Below are 21,152 nucleotides of genomic sequence, written 5' to 3'. Positions count from 1 at the left end.
TAGAACGCCAGTTCGTGCCACATGTCCAGCTTAGACACCCAATAGTTGTATGGCAAACAGAGATCACTGAGGACGCTGACACTGTCTGCTATGTACTCCTTTACCATCTTCCTAAATGTTTCCCTCGTTGTTACACAAGGTCACGCATCAGGTTGAGGGTGCTAGTGGGGTGTCATAAAACTGTCCCAGACCTTGGAGAGTGTTGCCCTGCCTCTGTTGGAACTTCTGTGTGTTCCCCTCATCTCCCCTCCTCGATTGGCCAAGGAACTATGTACTCTGCAGCCAGCGTTGTCAGCTGGAAATTTTTGGAGCAATTTTTCCACAAGGACCTTCTGGTACTGCACAATTTTGTTTATCCTCTCCACCACAGGAATGAGAAATGAGAAGTTCTTTTTGTAGAGGGGGTCGAGAAGGGTGAACAGCCAGTAATCGGTGTTGGCCAAAAAGCGTACAACGCGAGGGTCAAGGGAAAGTCAGCCATGTGTGCTAGATTCCCAACAGACTAGACTTCGCTGTCCTCATCAGGAGGATAACTCTCAATCTCCTCATCCTCTTCCTCATCATGCTGAACAGATAGAATAAAACTTCCATGGTTACTACCCTCTGTAGCGGAGGCAACTGTCTCCTGCTCCTCCTCCTCATCATTATCCAATTTGCGCTGAGACGAAAAACTGAGGGTGGTCTGGCTATCACCCTGTGTACTGTCTTACCCCATTTCCACCTCTTCCACATGCAAAGCGTCCACCTTAATTGTGAGAAGCAAGCGCTTGAGAAGACACAGAAGTGGGTTGGTTACGCTGATAATAGCGTTATTGCCGCTCATTATCTGTGTTGATTCCTCAAAGTTGCGTAAAACCTCTCAGAGGTCAGACATCAATGCCCACTCCTCGCTTGTGAAGAGAGGAAACTGACTGGAAAGGCGATGACCATGTTGCAGCTGGTATTCCACTACTGCCCTCTGCTGCTCACAAAGCCTGGCCAACATGTGGAATGTGGAGTTCCAGCGCGTGCTCACTTCGCACAACAGTCGGTAAGCTTTCAATTGCAAGCACTGCTGCAGCGTTGCCAGACCAGCGGAAGCTGTCGATGATTTGCGGAAATGGGCATACACGCGGTGCACCTTCACCAGTAGCTCAGGCAAATTGCGATAGGGTTTGAGAAACCACTAGGTTGAACACGTGGGCTAGGCACAGTATGTGTGTGAGCTTGCCGGGCTCCAAAGCTGCCACCAAGTTGCGCCCATTATCAGACACAACCATGACTGGTTGTAGTGATGGACAAACATCGGCCGGAATGGTTCGCAATCGCGCAAACGGAATCAAATGTTTGTGAACTGCAAGTTCACGGCAGACCCCATTCACTTTAATGGCAGACGAACCTGAAAAACCGTGACAGTGACATACTAGAGGGGGATCAATGACAAAAATTCCAACAAAAAAGTATCTTAACCAGGGAACATTTTTTGTGTCTTAAAGGGAAATTCTCTGAAATGTGCCCTGTCGGAGCCAAGATTTTATTTTATTTTATAGGCCACGGGAGAACGGGCCTTAAAAATTACAGAAAAGAACAAGTAAGTATGTGGCTGGAGGTAGATTACATAGTCATTGGATATCAATTTTACTGCAGGCCAGTGGAATACAGGCCCCAACAATTATGCATTCACCGTACAGAAAAGAACAAGTAAGTATGTGGCTGGAGGTAGATTACATGGTATTTGGATATCAATTTTCCAGCAGGCCAGTGTACTACAGGTCCTAAAAATTATGCATTCTGCATAATTAAAAGAACAAGTAAGTATGTGGCGGGAGGTAGATTACACGGTCATTGGATATCAATTTTACAGCAGGCCAGTGGACTACAGGCCCCCAAAATTATGCATTCAGCGTACATAAAACAAAACATAAAAATTACATGGTCATTGGATATCAGGACAAAACAGGCCCCAAAAATTATGCATTTAGAGTACATAAAAGAACAAGTAAGTATGTGGCTGGAGGTAGATTACAAGATCATTTGATATCAATTTTCCAGCAGGCCAGTGTATTACAGGCCCCCAAAATTATGCATTCAGCGTAAATAAAAGAACAAGTAAGTATGTGGCTGGAGGTAGATTACAAGGTCATTTGATATCAATTTTCCAGCAGGCCAGTGTATTACAGGCCCCAAAAATTATGCATTCAGCGTACATAAAATAACAAGTATGTATGTGGCTGGAGGTCTATTAGACGGTCAATGGAATTCAATTTTACTGAAGGCCAATACAAATACAGGTCAAATACATATGTTTAAAATAACTAAAAATATAAAATTGGATTGAAAACATGGCTAACAAAATCCCCCCTTTAGAAAAAAACACTAATGATAATACAAACCGGATTCCAAAAAGTTGGGACACTAAACCTATTGTGAATAAAAACTGAATGCAATGATGTGGAGATGGAAAAATGGAGTAAATGTATCATTTTAAAGGAAAATACGTTGATTCAAAATTTCACGGTGTTAACAAATCCCCAAAAAGTTGGGATAAGTGGCAATAAGAGGCTGGAAAAAGTAAATTTGAGCATAACGAAGAGCTGGAAGACCAATTAACACTAATTAGGTCAATTGGCAACATGATTGTGTATAAAAAGAGCTTCTCAGAGTGGCAGTGTCTCTCAGAAGCCAAGATGGGTGGAGGATTACCAATTCCCACAATGTTGCACAGAAAGATAGTGGAGCAATATCAGAAAGGTGTTACCCAGCGAAAAATTGCAAAGACTTTGAATCTATCATCATCAACTGTGCATAACATCATCCGAAGATTCAGAGAATCTGGAACAATCTCTGTGCGTAAGGGTACAGGCCGTAAAACCATACTGGATGCCCATGATCTCCGGGCCCTTAAACGACACTGCACCACAAACAGGAATGCTACTGTAAAGGAAATCACAGAATGGGCTCAGGAATACTTCCAGAAACCATTGTCAGTGAACTAAATCCACCGTGCCATCCATCATTGACAGCTGAAACTCTACAGTGCAAAGAAGAAGCCATTTCTAAGCAAGATCCAAAAGCTCAGGCATTTTCACTGGGCCAGGGATCATTTAAAATGGAGTGTGGCAAAATGCAAGACTGTTCTGTGGTCAGACGAGTCACGATTCGAAGTTCTTTTTGGAAATCTGGGACGCCATGTCATCCGGACCAAAGAGGACCAGGACAACCCAAGTTGTTATCAACGCTCAGTTCAGAAGCCTGCATCTCTGATGGTATGGGGTTGCATGAGTGCGTGTGGCATGGGCAGCTTGCATGTCTGGAAAGGCACCATCAATGCAGAAAAATATATTCAGGTTCTAGAACAACATATGCTCCCATCCAGATGTCATCTCTTTCAGGGAAGACCCTGCATTTTTCAACAAGATAATGCCAGACCACATTCTGCATCAATCACAACATCATGGCTGCGTAGGAGAAGGATCCGGGTACTGAAATGACCAGTCTGCAGTCCAGATCTTTCACCTATAGAAAACATTTGGCGCATCATAAAGAGGAAGGTGCAACAAAGAAGGCCCAAGACGATTGAACAGTTAGAGGCCTGTATTAGACAAGAATGGGAGAGCATTCCTATTTATAAACTTGAGAAACTGGTCTCCTCAGTCCCCAGACGTCTGTTGAGTGTTGTAAGAAGAAGGGGAGATGCCACACAGTGGTGAAAATGGCCTTGTCCCAACTTTTTGGGGATTTGTTGACACTATGAAATTCTGATTCAACATATTTTTCCCTTAAAATGGTACATTTTCTCAGTTTAAACTTTTGTTCCGTGATTTATGTTCTATTCTGAATAAAATATTAGAAATTGGCACCTCCACATCATTGCATTCAGTTTTTATTCACGATTTGTATAGTGTCCCAACTTTTTTGGAATCCGGTTTGTACATAAATATTGGAAATCGGATCAGTCCTTCTTTGTCATGAAAATTTACTTAATTCCCCCAAAAACTTTCTACTGCATTTCATTGCTGTCATTAAAGGACCTGCTGAGATCATTTCAGTAATCGTCTTGTTAACTCAGGTGAGAATGTTGATGAGCACAAGGCTTGAGATCATTATGTCAGGCTGATTGGGTTAAAATGGCAGACTTGACCTGTTAAAAGGAGGGTGATGCTTGAAATCATTGTTCTTCCATTGTTAACCATGGTGACCTGCAAAGAAACGCGTGCTGCAATCATTGCGTTGCATAAAAATTGCTTCACAGGCAAGGATATTGTGGGTACTAAGACTGCACCTCAATCAACAATTTAAAGGATCATCAAGAACTTCAAGGAAAGAGGTTAAATTCTTGTTAGAAGGCTTCAGGGCATCCAAGGAAGTCGTGAAAAAGAAGGGCCAACACTGCAAATACTGACTCTTTGCATAAATGTCATGTAATTGTCGATAAAAGCCTTTGAAACGTATGAAGTGCATGTAAATATATTTCACTACATCACAGAAACAACTGAAACAAAGATCTAAAAGCAGTTTAGCAGCAAACTTTGAGAAAAATAATATTTGTGTCATTCTCAAAACTTTTGGCCACAACTGTACAAGGTGAAGTTCCATCGCGTCGGGCAGTCACAAATCAGACGTCTGATGGGCAGGTGGTGTCACCGCTGAATGTCAGCAAGGCAAGCCATGGCCGTGTAAGATCTTCTAAAATGGCCAGAGATTTTCCTGGCCTGACGCAAGACGTCCTGGACCCCAGAGTATTTGGCAATGAATCACTGCACGACTACGTTCAGGACGTGTGCAGTGCACAGCACGTATGTCATTTTGCCCTGTTTCAGCACGCTCAGCAGATTGGCAACGTTGTCGCACACCACTTTACCAACTGTCAAATTGAGCGGGGTTAGCCACTGATCGGCCTGTGACCGCAAATGTAAGATCCTCACCTGTCTCGCATTCTAGTGTGACCAAAAAGGGCCCTCGTGGAGCTGCGGGACAGGTTATGCGTGTCTCCATTGATACACCAGCTCCGACCCCTTTGCAAACCAACGCGGGGATGCGTTTGCATGTGCGCCGGAGGTGAAGACCGCATGGCTTTTGGGGACAGCTTGGCCGGGCTAGTGGCAGTATGCTGCGGCCGAGCTTGTCTACAGTTCCTACTGCGGATTCCATTCCGGTGTCCATGTCAACGCGCTCGCACACTCTCGCAGAACCTGTCGTGCATCCGCATTTACGATCGAAAATGGGTTTGCAAGGGGATATGCGGTACGCGCTGCTTATGCACTTCACCGACCAGCGAAGGGAATAGCACTTGGCTGCAAGTTCAAAGCAGATTAGGCAGCCAGCGTTGGTCTAATTGACTAATGACTGACCAAAACTTTTTACACAGGTGTAGGGCAGGGTCATGACCTATGTGGAGTGGACACTTGGCGCCCTTGGATTTGTTAGACGGCACAAAAAGGTGGCCTCCCAGGTCGGTCAGTGCCCACTGTTATCATTCCTTATAACTTCAAGGAAAGAGGTTATTATATTCTTGTTAGAAGGCTTCAGGGCGTCCAAGGAAGTCCAGCAAGCGCCAGGATCGTCTCCTAAAGAGGATTCAGCTGTGGGATCGGAGTGCCACCAGTGCAGAGCTTGCTCAGGAATGGCAGCAGGCAGGTGTGAGCGCATCTGCACGCACAGTGAGGCAAAGACTTTTGGAAGATGGCCTAGTGTCAAGAAGGGCAGCAAAGAAGCCAATTCTCTCAAAAAAAACCATCAGGGACAGATTGATCTTCTGCAGAAAATATGGTGAATGGACTGCTGAGGACTGGGGCAAAGTTATATTCTCTGAAGCCTCTTTCCAATTGTTTGGGGCATCAGGAAAAAGGCTTGTCCGGAGAAGAAAAGGTGAGAGCTACCATCAGTCCTGTGTCATGCCAACAGTAAAGCATCCTGAGACCATTCATGTGTGGGGTTGCTTCTCATCCAAGGCAGCGGGCTCACTCACAATTTTGCCCAAAAACACAGCCAAGAATAAAGAATGGTACCAAAACACCCTCCAACAGCAACTTGTTCCAACAATCCAACAACAGTTTGGTGAAGAACAATGCATTTTTCAGCACGATGGAGCACCGTGCCATAAGGCAAAAGTGATAACTGAGTGGCTCAGGGACCAAAACGTTGACATTTTGGGTCCATGGCCTGGAAACTCCCCAGATCTTAATCCCATTGAGAACTTGTGGTCAATCCTCAAGAGGCGGGTGGACAAACAAAAACCCACTAATTCTGACAAACTCTAAGAAGTGATTATGAAAGAATGGGTTGCTATCAGTCAGGAATTGGCCCAGAAGTTGATTGAGAGCATGCCCAGTCGAATTGCAGAGGTCCTGAAAAAGAAGGGCCAACACTGCAAATACTGACTCTTTGCATAAATGTCATGTAATTGTTGATAAAAGCCTTTGAAACGTATGAAGTGTGTGTAATTATATTTCACTACATCACAGAAACAACTGAAACAAAGATCTAAAAGCAGTTTAGCAGCAAACTTTGTGAAATCTAATATTTGTGTCATTCTCAAAACTTTTAGCCACAACTGTACAAGGTGAAGTTCCATTGCGTCGGGCAGTCACAAATCAGATGTCTGATGGGCAGGTGGGGTCGCCGTGGAATGTCAGCAAGGCAAGCCATGGCCGTGTAAGATCTTCTAAAATGGCCAGAGATTTTCCTGGCCTGACGCAAGACGTCCTGGACCCCAGAGTATTTGGCAACGAATCGCTGCACGACTAAGTTCAGGACGTGTGCAGTGCACAGCACGTGTGTCATTTTGCCCTGTTTCAGCACGCTCAGCAGATTGGCAACGTTGTAGCATACCACTTTACCAACTGTCAACTTGAGCGGGGTTAGCCACTGATCGGCCTGTGACCGCAAATGTAAGATCCTCACCTGTCTTGCATTCTGGTGTGACCAAAAAGGGTCCTCGTGGAGCTGCGGGACAGGTTATGCGTGTCTCCATTGATACACCAGCTCCGACCCCTTTGCGAACCAACGCGGGGATGCGTTTGCATGTGCGCCGGAGGTGAAGACCGCATGGCTTTTGGAGACAGCTTGGCCGGGGTAGTGGCAGTATGCTGCGGCCGAGCTTGTCTCCGGTTCCTACTGCGGATTCCATTCCGGTTGTCCATGTTAACGCGCTCGCACACTCTCGCAGAACCTGTCGTGCATCCGCATTTACGATCGAAAACGGGTTTGCAAGGGGATATGCGGTCGCGCGTACGAGCTTCTTATGCGCTTCACTGACCCTCGAAGGGAATAGCACTTGGCCGCAAGTTCAAAGCAGATTAGGCAGCCAGCGTTGGTCTAATTGACTAATGACTGACCAAAACCTTTTACACAGGTGTAGGGCAGGATCATGACCTATGTGGAGTGGACACTTGGCGCCCTTGGATTTGTAAGACGGCACAAAAAGGTGGCCTCCCAGGTCGGTCAGTGCCCACTGTTATCCTTCCTTATCCAGGTCAGTACTGCTAGCTACTGACTGAAGTTTACTGGGACTCCGTTCATTCCAGTGGGACACAAGACCTGGGACTTTCCGTGATGCATCCGTTTACCTGGCAAGTTGCACAGAGACTTATGCACAGATCAGGACTACTCCTGGCTTTCCTTCGTTTTTTGTTTGCCTGATTTATGCCCAGTGACGTTTTCCTGGACTTTGGTTATTTTGTTAATAAACCCCTTTTACTTCATCCTCACTGGTCTCTTTTGTTGTTGCCTTGCATTACAGCAAAACTGAAAGGAGTGCAGGACCTTGGCTCTTGGCTTCCAGTCACAACAGCCGCAGCACAGCATGGCAACGTCTCTCCTGCCACGTCGAATAGGTTCTGGGGAGCTTTGGGGGCGCAGCAGAATAGGCGGTAGCAGTGGAAAAGGAGGATTCAGCCGAGGAGGAGACGGAGGATGGAGTAGAAGTAGAAGAAGAAGAGGCAGGCCTGCATGGCGATCCATGGTGGTAACACCAAATCCACATGGGTGCAATGGGTTGCATTCTTGACGGCAGTCAGTAGGTTCACCCAGTGGGCAGTAAAAGTTATGTACCTTCCCTGCCTGTGTTTGCTAGACCACTTGTCTGTGGTCAGATGTATCTTGCCACCGACACTGTGCCAGAGACACATTCACTTGCCTCTGAACGTGGCCATAGAGGTCCGAGATGCCCTCCTGGGAGAAATATTTCATTTTGGGTACCTTCCATTGTGGTGTAACAATGGCCACAAATTTTCTAAAGGCCTCCGAGTCCATCAGTTTATATAGCAGTAGTTGGCGGGCTAGCAGTACCGACAAGCCAGCGGTCAGCCGTTGGGCAAGAGGGTTATCGGGCATCATCATCTTTTTTCACTTGAACCTTTTGCCAGATGAACGCGATGATGGCACGGTGGAAGGTGGAGTGAATGACAAATGGGAGGAAAGAAGAGAAGGAAAAAAGGCAGGACGTGGAGCACCAGGAGTATGTCTTTGTGGGTTCTGATGGTGTTGCTCCCACTGGGCTCGGTGATGGGAGTCCAGGTGTCTTCTTAGGGCGGTCGTCACTCGGTGAGTGTTGGCCTTACCGCGACTTATGCATTGACAGCACAAGCTGCAGATGGCAACACTATTGTCAGCAGTGGACACGTTAAAAAAAAGCCCACACTGTGGAGCCATGTGCCGTCGTCCTTGGAGCACCAAATGTGACCGTGCATGGTGGATGGCTCATTCCAGATACATTAGCAGTCTGCTTTTTGCCTCCTGTGCACTGTAAGTTCTTCCTGCTTCTCCTCCTTCTCCTCCCTATCTGCTGTTCCGTCTCTCCCTCTGAACTCCCCTCCTCTTCCTCTCTTGTGGGCACCCACGTGCCATCAATAGACAAGTCATCATCATCCCCTTCACTACCACTGACATTAGATATCTCAGAGTAGGTAGCAACAGCAGTGACCACTCTCCTTGGGCTGATCTGGGTACTGTCAACAGACTGCTGGGTGGCGACCGTTAATACCGCCTCTTCCTGATGCGAAGCGAAGAATGGCTGTGCATAGGTAAGGTCTTGGAATGGATGCGAAAATAATTCCCCTGACTCGAGCGGAGGCGATCTGGTGTTGGTGGTGTCTTTGGGGGTACACACAGCAGAGAGTTAAGAGGGTGGAGATAGAGAGCATGAGGAGGGTGCAGAAGCAGAAGGTTGAGTAACCCACTCAACCAAGTCTGGTGCATCCTTTGACATAATCGCACACACCTTCTGCAACTTCCAACTTAGGCTACGGGGGTGGTGTAACTGCCTGACCCCTACCACCCCTGTGGAATGGCCTGCCTCTTCCTCTGCCTGTTATTTTCAAAACTACCCTGTGACAAAAGTCCCTATAGAAGAGCAGTATTTGTGGAAGAAGGTATATCACACCCCTGCTTCAATCAGTTTTTTGGGGGGACAACTGGTATATCACACCAGTAGAAATGATTTGTTCCAATGGCGTATATCACTCTGTGTAGCTGTGGTAATGCAGCAAAACTGCAAACAACTGCTGCACTACCCAAATGCACTATGTAGAAAGTATATTATTGGTGTATAACACCCCTGCTTCAATCAGTTTTATGGGGGGGCAACTGGTATATCACACCAGTAGAAATTACTGCCCAACCCCTGATGAAGCCAGTCCCAATTGGTGACAATGTCAGAGTGAGTGTCCTATGCATGCAAGTGGATGGGGTATTATTATTTTTTTTTCTATTAGTTATTTATTTACACAAGCAAAATGGGGGCATTCTTTGTACGAGGAGCCACTAATGGGGCATTAATAATACAGGGAGCCACTAATGGGGGCATTAATAATACTGCCACCCACGAATGGGAGCATTAATAATACTGTGAACCACTAGTGGAGTGTTAAAGGTGTTGTGCAGTGATTTATATAGCTGACCTACCATATCCTCAGGATAGGTCATCAATATCTGATCGGCGGGGGTCTCACACCTGACACCTCCACCAATCAGCTGTTTGAAAATGAGGCGGCACTCCATGCAAGCACACACTACGTTTTGTCTCCTGTGAAGTGGTGGCGTAGTGATATGAAAAGTAGTTGCATCGTTCAAGTGAATGGAGACAAAGTGGAGTGTACTGAACAGGAAGTTCACATGATCGACGAGGGCACTAAGGGGGCATTAATAATACTGAGTGCTACTAATGGAGAAATTAATAATGCTGGGGACACTAATTGGGCATTAATAATGCAGGAGGCCACTTAGAGGGCATTATGTATACTGAAGCCACCGCATGGGTTGGGATTCATTTTTTTTAAGGCCAATTGAATTGATCAGCTTTTAATAGCCATTAAAAGCAGATGCAAAACAGACTTTAAAAACTGACAGATGGCATGAAAATGGATGCAAAAATGGTTGGAAAATGGGCACAAAAAACTGACTGTGTCCATTTTTCATAGACTTTTTGTTTCACTGTTGTGTAATTGTAGCCAAAGAAAGCCAAAGCTAGCATATTCCTACAGATAGACATTGTGACACAGTGAGATGTTTAGTCTGGGAAAACAGGTATTTTCCTCCCAACATATGCTGTTTTACAGCCAGGTGAGGTCAAATACCGGACCGGATTTTACATGCCGGTCCGGGTTTTGGCAGCACCTGGCTGTCCTTAAATCGGCAGCTGGGTTCCGAAGCCATGCATCTGTGTTGGGATCTGGGAGCCTTGTGTCTGGATTAAGGCTTGCTACTTGTTTGGCATGAAAACAGGTTGGTGTTATTATCAGCAAGGACTCTTTGAGGCAGAATTGCAGCATGGTGTGAATTATCACCAACACCGCAAGGTGACTTTTTTTTTAAATATGACTGCTTGTTTTGTAACTTGCCTAAAGTGTGAATTAACCACTTCAGCCCCGCTAGGTGAAACCCCCTTTATGACCAGAGCACTTTTTACACTTCGGCACTACACTACTTTCACCGTTTATCGCTCGGTCATGCAACTTACCACCCAAATGAATTTTACCTCCTTTTCTTCTCACTAATGGAGCTTTCATTTGGTGGTATTTCATTGCTGCTGGCATTTTTACTTTTTTTGTTATCAATCAAAATGTAACGATTTTTTTGCAAAAAAATGACATTTTTCACTTTCAGCTGTAAAATTTTGCAAAAAAAACGACATCCATATATAAATTATTCGCCAAATTTATTGTTCTACATGTCTTTGATAAAAAAAAAATGTTTGGGCAAAAAAAAATGGTTTGGGTAAAAGTTATAGCGTTTACAAACTATGGTACAAAAATGTGAATTTCCGCTTTTTGAAACAGCTCTGACTTTCTGAGCACCTGTCATGTTTCCTGAGGTTCTACAATGCCCAGACAGTAGAAAAACCCCACAAATGACCCCATTTCGGAAAGTAGACACCCTAAGGTATTCGCTGATGGGCATAGTGAGTTCATAGAAATTTTTATTTTTTGTCACAAGTTAGCGGAAAATGATGATGATTTTTTTTTTTTATTTTTTCTTACAAAGTCTCATATTCCACTAACTTGCGACAAAAAAATAAATAAAAAATTCTAGGAACTCACCATGCCCCTCACAGAATACCTTGGGGTGTCTTCTTTCCAAAATGGGGTCACTTGTGGCGTAGTTATACTGCTGCCCTGGCAATTTAGGGGCCCAAATGTGTGAGAAGAACTTTGCAATCAAAATGTGTAAAAAATGACCGGTGAAATCCAAAAGGTGCACTTTGGAATATGCGCCCCTTTGCCCACCTTGGCAGCAAAAAAGTGTGACACATCTGGTATCGCCGTACTCAGGAGAAGTTGGGGAATGTGTTTTGGGGTGTCATTTTACATATACCCATGCTGGGTGAGAAAAATATCTTGGTCAAATGCCAACTTTGTATAAAAAAATGGGAAAAGTTGTCTTTTGCCAAGATATTTCTCTCATCCAGCATGGGTATATGTAAAATGACACCCCAAAACACATTCCCCAACTTCTCCTGAGTACGGCGATACCAGATGTGTCACACTTTTTTGCAGCCAAGGTGGGCAAAGGGGCACACATTCCAAAGTGCACCTTTCGGATTTTGCAGGCCATTTTTTACACATTTTGATTGCAAGGTACTTCTCACACATATGGGCCCCTAAATTGCCAGGGCAGTATAACTACGCCACAAGTGACCCCATTTTGGAAAGAAGACACCCCAAGGTATTCCGTGAGGGGCATGGCGAGTTCCTAGAATTTTTTATTTTTTGTCACAAGTTAGCGGAAAATGATGATTTTTTTTTTTCTCTTTTTTCCTTACAAAGTCTCATATTCCACTAACTTGCGACAAAAAATAAAAAATTCTAGGAACTCGCCATGCCCCTCACGGAATACCTTGGGGTGTCTTCTTTCCAAAATGGGGTCACTTGTGGCGTAGTTATACTGCCCTGGCAATTTAGGGGCCCATATGTGTGAGAAGTACTTTGCAATCAAAATCTGTAAAAAATGACCGGTGAAATCCGAAAGGTGCACTTTGGAATGTGTGCCCCTTTGCCCACCTTGGCATCAAAAAAGTGTCACACATCTGGTATCGCCGTACTCAGGAGAATTTGGGGAATGTGATTTGGGGTGTCATTTTACATATACCCATGCTGGGTGAGAGAAATATCTTGGCAAAAGACAACTTTTCCCATTTTTTTATACAAAGTTGGCATTTGACCAAGATATTTTTCTCACCCAGCATGGGTATATGTAAAATGACACCCCAAAACACATTGCCCAACTTCTCCTGAGTACGGCGATACCAGATGTGTCACACTTTTTTGCTGCCAAGGTGGGCAAAGGGGCACATATTCCAAAGTGCACCTTTCGGATTTTGCAGGGCATTTTTTACACATTTTGATTGCAAAGTTCTTCTCACACATTTGGGCCCCTAAATTGCCAGGGCAGTATAACTACGCCACAAGTGACCCCATTTTGGAAAGAAGACACCCCAAGGTATTCCGTGAGGGGCATGGCGAGTTCCTAGAATTTTTTTATTTTTTGTCGCAAGTTAGTGGAATATGAGACTTTGTAAGGAAAAAAGAAAAAAAAAGAAAAATCATCATTTTCCGCTAAATTGTGACAAAAAATAAAAAATTCTAGGAACTCGCCGTGCCCCCCACGGAATACCTTGGGGTGTCTTCTTTCCAAAATGGGGTCACTTGTGGCGTAGTTATACTGCCCTGGCAATTTAGGGGCCCAAATGTGTAAGAAGTACCTTGCAATCAAAATGTGTAAAAAATGGCCTGCGAAATCCGAAAGGTGCCCCTTTGCCCACCTTGGCTGCAAAAAAGTGTCACACATGTGGTATCGCCGTACTCAGGAGAAGTTGGGCAATGTGTTTTGGGGGGTCATTTTACATATACCCATGCTGGGTGAGAGAAATATCTTGGCAAAAGACAACTTTTCCAATTTTTTTATACAAAGTTGGCATTTGACCAAGATATTTTTCTCACCCAGCATGGGTATATGTAAAATGACACCCCAAAACACATTGCCCAACTTCTCCTGAGTACGGCGATACCAGATGTGTGACACTTTTTTGCAGCCTAGATGCGCAAAGGGGCCCAAATTCCTTTTAGGAGGGCATTTTTAGACATTTGGATCCCAGACTTCTTCTCACACTTTCGGGCCCCTAAAAAGCCAGGGCAGTATAAATACCCCACATTTGACCCCACTTTGGAAAGAAGACACCCCAAGGTATTCAATGAGGGGCCTGGCGAGTTCCTAGAAATTTTTTTTTTTTGCATAAGTTAGCGGATATTGATTTTTTTTTGTTTTTTTCTCACAAAGTCTCACTTTCCGCTAACTTAGGACAAAAATTTCAATCTTTCATGGACTCAATATGCCCCTCACGGAATACCTTGGGGTGTCTTCTTTCCGAAATGGGGTCACATGTGGGGTATTTATACTGCCCTGGCTTTTTAGGGGCCCTAAAGCGTGAGAAGAAGTCTGGAATATAAATGTCTAAAAATGTTTACGCATTTGGATTCCGTGAGGGGTATGGTGCGTCCATGTGAGATTTTATTTTTTGACACAAGTTAGTGGAATATGAGACTTTGTAAGAAAAAACAAAAACAAACAAAAAATTTCCGCTAACTTGTGCCAAAAAAAATGTCTGAATGGAGCCTTACCAGGGGGGGGGTGATCAATGACAGGGGGGTGATCAATGACAGGGGGGTGATCACCCATATAGACTCCCTGATCACCCCCCTGTCATTGATCACCCCCCCCCTGTAAGGCTCCATTCAGACATCCGCATGATTTTTTACGGATCCATGGATACATGGATCGGATCCACAGAACGCATGCGGACGTCTGAATGGAGCCTTACAGGGGGGTTATCAATGACAGGGGGTGATCAGGGTAATCAGGGTGATCACCCCCCTGTCACTGATCACCCCCCCTGTAAGGCTCCATTCAGACATCCGCATGATTTTTTACGGATCCATGGATACATGGATCGGATCCACAGAACGCATGCGGACGTCTGAATGGAGCCTTACAGGGGGGTTATCAATGACAGAGGGTGATCAGGGTAATCAGGGTGATCACCCCCCTGTCACTGATCACCCCCCCTGTAAGGCTCCATTCAGACATCCGCATGATTTTTTACGGATCCATGGATACATGGATCGGATCCACAAAACGCATGCGGACGTCTGAATGGAGCCTTACAGGGGGGTTATCAATGACAGGGGGTGATCAGGGTAATCAGGGTGATCACCCCCCTGTCACTGATCACCCCCCCTGTAAGGCTCCATTCAGACATCCGCATGATTTTTTACGGATCCATGGATACATGGATCGGATCCACAGAACGCATGCGGACGTCTGAATGGAGCCTTACAGGGGGGTTATCAATGACAGGGGGTGATCAGGGTAATCAGGGTGATCACCCCCCTGTCACTGATCACCCCCCCTGTAAGGCTCCATTCAGACGTCCGCATGATTTTTACGGATCCATGGATACATGGATCGGATCCACAGAACGCATGCGGACGTCTGAATGGAGCCTTACAGGGGGGTTATCAATGACAGGGGGCAGGGCCGGTGCAAGGATTTTTGCCAACACAAGCGAAGCTACATTTTGGTGCCCCCCCCCTTCCCCCACGCTTCTCCTCTCTGTGGTCCTGGTATCTTCTCTCTGCTTCAGACAATGGCTGGTTTAAGGACCATATTTTTTGCCCTCTAAGACACACCTAGGTTTTAGAGGAGGATAATAAGAAAAAAATATTTTCCATTACACCTCAGGTCAGACCAGCAATCAGACCCCCAATGTTAATCAGACCTCAGATCAGAACCCCATGTCAGACATCATCCCCCAGCCATCAGCCCCCAATGTCAGCCATCAGACCCCCATGTCACATTTCTCCCCCTCCATGTCACATTTTTACGCCCTCCCCAGGGTGCGCCCTAAGGCGGCCGCTTGGTCTGCCTTATGGTAGCACCGGCCCTGACAGGGGGTGATCAGGGTAATCACCCCCCTGTCACTGATCACCCCCCCTGTAAGGCTCCATTCAGACATCCGCATGATTTTTTACGGATCCATGGATACATGGATCGGATCCACAGAACACATGCGGACGTCTGAATGGAGCCTTACAGGGGGGTTATCAATGACAGGGGGTGATCAGGGTAATCAGGGTGATCACCCCCCTGTCACTGATCACCCCCCCTGTAAGGCTCCATTCAGACATCCGCATGATTTTTTACGGATCCATGGATACATGGATCGGATCCACAGAACGCATGCGGACGTCTGAATGGAGCCTTACAGGGGGGTTATCAATGACAGGGGGTGATCAGGGTAATCAGGGTGATCACCCCCCTGTCACTGATCACCCCCCCGTAAGGCTCCATTCAGACGTCCGCATGATTTTTACGGATCCATGGATACATGGATCGGATCCGTAAAAATCATGCGGACGTCTAAATGGAGCCTTACAGGGGGGTGATCAATGACAGGGGGGTGATCAATGACAGGGGGTGATCAGGGAGTGTATATGGGTGATCACCCGCCTGTCATTGATCACCCCCCTGTAAGGCTCCATTCAGACGTCCGTATGCTTTTTGCGGATCCGATCCATGTATCCGTGGATCCGTAAAAATCATACGGACGTCTGAACGGAGCCTGACAGGGGGGTGATCAATGACAGGGCGGTGATCAATGACAGGGGGGTGATCAGGGAGTTTATATGGGGTGATCATGGGTGATCAGGGGTTTATAAGGGGTTAATAAGTGACGGGGGGGGGTGTAGTGTAGTGTAGTGTGGTGTTTGGTGGGACTGTACTGACCTACCTGAGTCCTCTGGTGGTCGATCCTAACAAAAGGGACAACCAGAGGACCAGGTAGGAGGTATATTAGACGCTGTTATGAAAACAGCGTCTAATATACCTGTTAGGGGTTAAAAAATTCGGATCTCCAGCCTGCCAGCGAGCGATCGCCGCTGGCAGGCTGGAGATCCACTCGCTTACCTTCCGTTCCTGTGAGCGCGCGCGCCTGTGCGCGCGCGTTCACAGGAAATCTCGCGTCTCGCGAGAAGACGCGTATATGCGTCCAGGAGGAGTAAAGCAACCACCTCCCGGACGCATATACGCGTACAGCGGTCGGGAGGTGGTTAAACACTGAACTGTTTGATTCAAATAACTTGTTATTGCCTCTATACTGCGTCCACTAATCCTGTCTACCAGAGCGAGACACTACAATTGGTGGAGGATGCGGGCAAAAGCAGTGAGGCTGGCATGAATGCTGATATTTTGGGTTTCTACATTTTTCAGGCTCTGTTGTATGTCGTACATTAAACCAGCTGTATTACAATCAGTGCCCCACGACAAAATGGAGGCTGTTGTGAAGGCCCTCATGGAGGCTAATCTGTAGCAGCGAGAGACAAACCTGCAGCAACGCAAAGCTAATAGGAAGCAGCAACTTCACATTTTAACAGGTCTGGCTACTTATTAGTGATTGGTGCACTTAGTTTTGTTGTGAACTTGTGACATCACAGCACTAGGTATGTAGCATGTATGTATGGACAGCAGAACCTATCAGCTACACAATATCACTATCTAACCTACACTGATTAGCTCTCACTAACTATGTGTATTATATCTATGAGCTAACTAACTATTCGATGTAATGACACAGGAAAGCAGAGAGAACAGCAATAACACTGCTGTCTCTCTCAGAACTGCAAAATACTGCATACAAGGGCTGCTGGGCAGGTTCTTACATAGTAATGGGTAGGCAACTTTCCTATTGGTTGCTGGGGATGTTGCTAATCTCAGACAAAGACATTGCAGCCTTTCTTATTATTCTTTTGTGGCAAACTTTTTCAGTGTTTGCGATTTGCTGAACATGCGAACATATGGAGATATTAGCGCCCGCCATATTCTTTTACATTGTGAAGAACTTTGACCCATGACACATCCATCAGGTGGTACAGGACAGCCAATTGAGACGTTTCAGCACATGGACAGACCCCCTACCTTATAAATAAACCTGATCTGGCTGCCATTTTACATTCAGTGGTTTGCCAGTGTAGGGAGAGGTTGCTGTGTGGAGCAGGGACAGGCTGTTAGGGACACCAAACGCTAGCAAATAGGGCCACAAAAGTCCTTTTAAGCACTAGTATAGGTGTGCTATCGATAGGTGTGATACACAGAGGGGTGCGATAAACTTATAATATACTTTTATAATGAGTCAAAAACACATAGATCTATATAGCGAATCACGTGGAAGTCAGGGGCTAGGGGCTTACTATGGCCATTTTTATATAGGGTAAGGTTCCAGACGGGGTCGCTCTTACCAGGGCGGGTGGTCTGTGGTTAGGCTATCAGGGGAAAGGCAGCCTAACATAAAGTCAGCCATGTGTGCCAGAGTGCCAACAGGCAAGACTTTGCTGTTGTCATCAAAACAATGACTCTCAATCGCCTCATCCTCTTCCTCCTCTTCTGCCTATCTACACTGAACACATGGAATTAAACTTCCATGTAGAGATGGCCTTGTGGTTCGCCCCGGTGGTCGTTTTGCGGCGAACTATGCTTGTTCGCGATTCGCCGAACATGCGAACATATGGAGAATATTAGTTTGTCTCGAGCATCGCTATGATCGGCACATGGCGGTGCTCAGCCAAGTACCGCATGTGCTCGAGGCAATGCTCGAATCTCCTCCCCGCTAAGCAGCCAATAAACGTGCAAGTAAGTACTGCCCTTCACTGTAATGCCAGCAGTCATGTTGGCTACTGGCATTACAGTGTTTGGCTGCCCGGAACGCGTTATCGGGTGCTATATAGCACCCAATGACGCGTGTTCGGCTCATTCTAAGTAAGGGAGAGCTGAGCATAGGAAGGGACAGCGAGTGTAGGGAGTGTAATTGAATTGAATTTTTCTACAAAAACGTTTCATAGACCCAAAAGTTCTTGTAAGGACTATTGTGTGTGACAGCAGCAATATATGTTTGTAGAGCTACCTGAGCTAAATTGCTCAGTGTTAGGGAGAGCTGTGCATAGGAAAGGACAGACAGTGCAGGGAGTGTAATAGGAATATTTTTATATAAAAAAACTTTTCAGAGACCCAAAAGTCTTTTTAAGGAATATTGTGTGTGACAGCAGCAATACATATGTTTTGTGCATCCTGCGCAAAATACCGTGTAATAGGCCACTGCGGACAGTTAAATTATTCACGCCACATCTCCTGTGTAAATTGTGAGCATCTCTAAAATATCAGTGACAGCCAGTGCACTTTTTCCATAGATGGTGTCAGCTGCGGTCAGTTATTATCCGCGCCACATCTCATGTTTAAAGTGTGCGCATCCCTAAAATATCAGTGACATCCAGTGCAGTTTTTCCATAGACGGCGTCCACTGCAGACAGTTAAATTATCCGCGACACATCTCCTGTTTAAAGTGTGCGCATCCCTAAAATATCAGTGACATCCAGTGCACTTTTTCCATAGACGGTGTTCCCTGCGGACAGTTAAATTATCTGCACCATATCTCCTCTTTAAAGTGTGTGCATCCCAAAAATATCAGTGACATACAGTGCACCTTTTTTAATAGATGATGTCCGCTGCGGACAGTGACATTACCAGGGCCACAACTCCAGTGTAAAGTGTGCGCATCCAAAAAATATCTGTGACATACAGTGCACTTTTTCTGTAGATGGTGTCTGCCGCGGACAGTGACATTACCGGTGCCACATCTGCAGTGTAACGTGTACTGTTAAAAAAATGCATCTGTGACATACCGTGTACTTTTTTGCGTAGACGCTGCGGACAGTGACATTACCGGTGGTAACTCTCCTGTGTAATGTTTACTCATCCAAAATATCTGTGACATTCCCAGGTATTTTTCATTAGCTGCTGGTGATAGCATTGACAATATCTGCTTTATATCTCCAATGTGACATTTCCACAACCAAAAAAACAAATTTTAATTTGTTTGCTCATACACTTTCAAATCCTATGCTACTGTACATGTGACAGACTTTCAATCATATATAACATTTAATATGAAGAAGGCTAACAGTAAAGGACAGGGCAGTGGCCTTGATGCTGATGGTGCACGCAGAGGTCGTGACCCTGGGTGCGGTGAAACTGTGCCTGCTGCCAGAGCACAAGAAAAACACTTATCCACGATACCTAGCTTCATGTCCCAGTTTGCAGGGCGGCGCAGGACACCACTCTTGAAGTCAGACCACTGCGAACAGGTGGTTGGTTGGATTGCAGCAGATAATGCTTCCAGTTGGTTAAGCACCACCCTGTCTTTCACGAAGTCCATTCTCAGTAGCCAAGAGTCTGCTCAACCCCATCCTCACCCTGATACTCCTTCCTCCCACCAAGGAGAGTCTGGGCAAACACGTGATCCCTCACTCAGATATTCCAGAGGATCTCTTTTCAGCGCCATTCCTTGATTTGGCCCTCCCGCCAAGCACACTTGAACAGGGGCAGATCTTGTGCCCTAATTCCCAAACTCTTGAGCATCCACAATCACAAGAAGAGGACGGTGGGGAACAGCAATTACTGTTTAATGAGGTGGATGATGATGAGACACAGCTGCCAATAACTCAACGGCAATTACTTCTCAAGAAGTTGATGAAGAGGATGAGACACAGTTGTCAATCACTGAGGTAGTGGTTAGGTCAACAAGTCAGGAGGATGAGCAGAGTGAGGAAGTGGAAGAGGAGTTGGTGGGCGATGAAGTCACTGATCCAACCTGGGAAGGTGGAAAGCCGAGCAAGAACAGCAATACAGAGTTTGAGGGATCTGCTGCACAGCAACAAGCTGGAAGAGGCAGTGGGGTGGCAAAAGGGAAAAGGTGGGCCACACTAAAGATGCCTGCAACTGTTCCCAGGAGCACCCCCTTGCAGAAATATCCCTTTTCAAGGGATAGGTGTTCCACAGTCTGGCGCTTTTTTTGGAAAGTTCAGAAGCAAAATAATTTTAATTTTCAACCTGTGCCATACAAAAATGAGCAGGGGCGTGAACACTAGCAACCTCACCACCACCAGCATGATCCGCCACATGGCATCAAAGCACCGTAATAGGTGGGTTGAATGGCTGGGTCCACAGTCTGTGTCTGCGGGTCACACCACTGCCTCCTCTTATCCTGTGTTACATGCTGGCCAATCTCCTGTCGAAGGCGCAGGCCCGGATGCCTCCCGCCTTGAACCTGGACTTTCGGAAGCACCATCAGCGACCACATCCACTTCCGTGTCCCAGCGCAGCATACAAATGTCCTTACCCCAGGCATTTGAATGCAAGCGCAAATACCCAGCCACCCACTCACAGGCCATAGCATTAAATGCACAGTTTTCCAAATTAGTGGCCCTGGAAATGTTTCCATTTAGGCTTGTGGACACTGAGGCCTTCCGCAGCCTGATGTCTGCTGCAATCCAGCATTTCGCAGTCCCCAGCTGCCACTTTTTTGGGTGTATCGTGCCCACCTTACACCAACATGTGTCCTGTAACATCACACGTGCCCTGACCAACACAGTTACTGGGAAGGTCCACTCTACCACGGAAACATGGACAAGTGCATTCGGCGAGGGACGCTATATTTCCCTGATGGCACACTGGGTGAATGTTGTGGAGGCCGGGAGCGAGTCATACCCTGGGATGGCACAGGTGCTACTGACACCAAGAATTGCGGGCCCTACGTTGATCATGGTTTCCGCCAGCACCTAAGTTAAGGGCTA

Source organism: Bufo gargarizans, chromosome 5 (genome assembly GCF_014858855.1).
Source record: "Bufo gargarizans isolate SCDJY-AF-19 chromosome 5, ASM1485885v1, whole genome shotgun sequence".
Lineage (NCBI taxonomy): Eukaryota > Metazoa > Chordata > Amphibia > Anura > Bufonidae > Bufo > Bufo gargarizans.
Note: the sequence above shows the minus strand (reverse complement) of the source record.